The sequence below is a fragment of the Arachis duranensis genome, chromosome 9 (assembly GCF_000817695.3).
Source record: "Arachis duranensis cultivar V14167 chromosome 9, aradu.V14167.gnm2.J7QH, whole genome shotgun sequence".
Taxonomy (NCBI): Eukaryota; Viridiplantae; Streptophyta; class Magnoliopsida; order Fabales; family Fabaceae; genus Arachis; species Arachis duranensis.
Window position 1 is genome coordinate 65,287,288 of NC_029780.3, and position 4,666 is coordinate 65,291,953.

Sequence of the window (4,666 nt, forward strand, 5' to 3'; positions counted from 1 at the left end):
ATGACCATATAATTAATTTATGTATAAATCAACTCATTTTTATAATATATGATTTATTGCATAATTTTTTTACTCTAATATGGGTAAATTAATGAATTTAATATATAAGATATTATTTATATTATTTAACATACGATATAAACAACTTAAGCCATCATCTACGATAATAAATATAAAATAGTGTAAATACCTACTTATTTATTAGTATAAAAATATATATAAATAGTATAAATCGATATTTTTTTGGTATAAAAATAATAATAAATATTATTAATTAAGTTAATTACATAATAAAAAATTGTAGATAATTTCTTAAATAACATCACTATTTTCACATAATATAATGTTTATAAAATAAATTTTAGACACCACCCCGAACGCAAACTTCTTTGTATGCATGCATCCACGCTGAACTTGGGAAATTCCAAGTTCAGCGTGGAGTCTAGCCCTTATTCAGGCTGTTTGCTTCGTTCTCCACGCTGAACTTGGAATTTCCCAAGTTCAGCGTGGGTCTTCAACCAAAAACACACTTTACGTCGTATGCCATGTTGAACTTCCAAGTTCAGTGTGGAGTTGGCAGAGGCTCCCTTCCAGTTTACACGCATATGTCATGCTGAACTTGGAAAATTCCAAGTTCAGCGTGGAACTAGTAGACCCAACCTTCTCCAGAGTGTTCTAAAATTTTTCTAAGTATCTGGTTCCTATTATAAAAATTCTGCATGATCAAAACACAAGTAAAACAAAGGAAAACAAGAAAAACTCCATAAAAATTAAACAGGTAATATAATCAATGCTACGAAAAAAATAACTAAGGATACAAAGTTATCGGGTTGCCTCCCGACAAGCGCTTCTTTAACGTCATTAGCTTGATGGTCAGTTCTGCTAATTCAGCAGATGAGCGAACCTCTGACGATCAATCTCACCTCCAAGATAGTGCTTCAACCTCTGGCCATTCACTGTAAACTTCTTGTCAGAATTCTCTTCCTGTATTTTCACATGACCATATGGTGAAGCTCTGGTAACCACAAACAGTCCTGACCACCGGGATTTCAGCTTCCCGGGAAAGAATTTGAGCCTTGAATTATACAGAAGCACTCTCTGGTCTGGCTCAAAGACTCTGATGGCGATCTTCTTATCATGCCATAACTTGGTCTTCTCCTTATAGAGTTTGGCATTCTCATAGGCTGAATATCTGAATTCATAAAGCTCATTCAACTGAAGCATTCTTTTGATTCCTGCAACCTCTGCATTAAGGTGCAAATACCGAATTGCCCTGTAAGCTTTATGCTCCAACTCAACTGGTAAGTGGCAGGCTTTGCCAAAAACCAAGTGATAAGGAGACATGCCAATAGGGGTCTTGTAAGCTGTCCGGTATGCCTAGAGAGTATCATCAAGCTTCCTAAACTAGTCCTTTATTGAAACACTGACGGTCTTTTCTAGAATCCGCTTGAGTTCCCTGTTAGAAACTTGAACCTGTCCACTTGTTTGAGGGTGATAGGGGGTTGCCACTCTACGACGGACTCCATATCTCTGCAGAAATAAGTCTAGCTGTCTATTACAGAAGTGACTTCCATCATCACTAATGAGTGTCCTTGGGACACTAAACCGGCTAAAAATATATCTCTAAAGAAAGCTCATCACCACCTTGGCATTGGTGGGTAGAGCCACAGCTTCCACCCACTTGGACACATAATCAACTGCCACTAGGATATAGTTGTTTGAATGTGAGGGTGGAAAAGGTCCCATGAAATCAATACCCCATACATCAAATAACTCAACCTCAAGAATCCCCTGCTGTGGCATCTCATGGTTGGCAGGAAGATTCGTGGCTTTTTCACATCTGTCACAGTGCTTCACAAATTCTCTTGAGTCCCTGAAGAAAGTCGGCCAGTAAAACCCGCTCTAAAGGACCTTTGTAGCTGTCCTTTCACCACCAAAGTGGCCTCTATAATCAGAACCATGATAGTGCCAAAGAATCTATTATTTTTCCTCATCCAGGACACATCTTCAGATTATACCATATGAACACCTTTTAAAAAGGTATGGTTCCTCCCAAATGTAGTACTTTGCATCAGTCAATAGCTTCTTTACTTGTTGCCTACTGTACTCCTTTGGAATAAAATTCATGGCTTTGTAATTTGCAATGTCTGCAAACTATGAAGCCTGCTGAATGAGGAACAATTGCTCATCAGGAAATATTTCAGTCACAGTTGTGGGTGGTTGTACTCCTGCTTCAGGTTCTATTTTGGAAAGATGGCCAGCTACTTGATTTTCTGACCCTTTCCTGTCTTTTATCTCAATATCAAACTCCTGAAGGAGTAGCACCCATCTGATTAATCTTGGTTTAGAGTCTTGCTTGGTTAGAAGGTACTTCAAAGCAGCATGATCAGTATAAATAATAACCTTAGAACCAATTAAATAGGACCTAAACTTATCAACAGCATACACAATAGCTAATAATTCTTTTTCTGTAGTTGTGTAATTCTTTTGGGCATCATTTAACACACGGCTAGCATAGTAAACGACATGTATAAGCTTGCCATGCCTTTGTCCTAAAACAGCTCTTATAGCAAAATCACTAGTATCACACATCAACTCAAATGGTAAATCCCAATCAGGGGAAGCTATAATGGGAGCAGAGGTAAGATTTGCTTTCAGAGTTTCAAAAGCATACATGCAATCAGAATTAAAGACAAAAGGAACATCAACCACCAACAGGTTGCTTAATGGTTTAGCAATTTTAGAAAAATCATTTATAAATCTTCTATAAAATCCTGCATGACCCAAGAAACTCTTGATGCCTTAACATTAGTTGGTGATGGTAATTTTTCAATTACCTCCACCTTTGCTCTATCAACCTCAATTCCCTTACTTGAAATCCGGTGTCTAAGAACAATACCTTCTGTAACCATAAAATGACATTTTCCCAATTTATAACAAGGTTTGATTCTTGACACCGTTTCAAGACCAGAGATAAATGCTTCAAGCAGGATTCAAAAGAATTACCAAAGACAAAAAAATCATCCATAAATACCTCAATAAAATTTTCAACCATATCAGAAAAAATAGAAAGCATACACCTCTGAAAAGTTGCTGGAGCATTACAAAGTCCAAACGGCATTCTTCTGTAAACAAAGACTTCAAACGGGCATGTGAATGTGTCTTTTCTTGATCTTGAGGGTCCACTGCAATTTGATTATATCCAGAATATCCATCTAAAAAACAATAAAAAGCATGACCAGCTAACCTTTTAAGCATCAGATTAATGAAAGGCAAGGGGAAGTGATCCTTCCTTGTAGTAGTGTTAAGCCTCCTGTAGTCTATACACATTCTCCATCTTGTAACTGTTCTTGTAGGAATAAGCTCATTCTTTTCATTCTTGATCACTGTCATCCCTCTTTTCTTAGGAACTACCTGCACAGGATTTATCCAAGGGTTGTCAGAAATATGGTAAATAATGCCTGCTTCTCATAATTTCATTACCTCTTTTTGGATCACCTCTTTCAAAGTGGGATTGAGTCTCCTTTGTGGTTGCACAACTGGTTTAGTATCATCTTCAAAAAGGATCTTGTGCATATAGTTGGTTGGACTAATCCCCTTTAAGTTACCAATGGTCCACCCAAGAGCTGTTTTATGGCTCTTGAGCACTGAAATAAGTGCCTCTTCCTCTTCAGGCTTCAGGGAAGAGCTAATAATCACTGGATATGAATTATTTTCACCCAAGAACACATATTTCAGAGAAGGGGGCAAAGTTTTGAGCTCAAGCTTGGGAACTTCCTCCTCCTTCATTGGCGTGTTCATCAGCTCCTTTTGGGGTGGTGAATCATCAGTTTCAACTAATTCATACATAGAAATAGGATCCAGAACATCATCAAGTGCCTCAGCTTCCAGTACCTCTTGAACAAGTGGTTTAACAACATTAATTCTCATACACCCTTCAGAATCATTAGGGTGTTTGAGAGTGATGAGCGGATAATTTATACGCTTTTTGGCATTGTTTTTAGGTAGTTTTTAGTAAGTTCAAGCTACTTTTAGGGATGTTTTCATTTGTTTTTATGTTAAATTCACATTTCTGGACTTTACTATGAGTTTGTGTATTTTTCTGTGATTTCAGGTAATTTCTGGCTGAAATTGAGGGACTTGAGCAAAACTCTGAAAAAGGCTGACAAAAGGACTGCTGATGCTGTTGGAATCTGACCTCCCTGCACTCAAAATGGATTTTCTAGAGCTACAAAACTCCAATTAGCGCGCTCTCAACAGCATTGGAAAGTAGACATCCAGAGCTTTTCAGCAATATATAATAGTCCATACTTTATTCGGAAATTGACGACGTAACTTGGCGTTGAACGCCAAGTACATGCTGCTGTCTAGAGTTAAACGCCAGAAACACGTCATGATCCGGAGTTGAACTCCCAAAACACGTTATAACTTGGCGTTCAACTCCAAGAAAAGCCTCAGCTCGTGGATAGATCAAGCTCAGCCCAAGCACACACCAAGTGGGCCCCGGAAGTGAATTTATGCATCAATTACTTACTCATGTAAACCCTAGTAGCTAGTTTATTATAAATAGGACTTTTTACTAGTATATTAGACATCTCTAGACGCCTAGTCCTTAGACCATGGGGGCTGGCCATTCGGCCATGCCTGAACCTTTCACTTATGTATT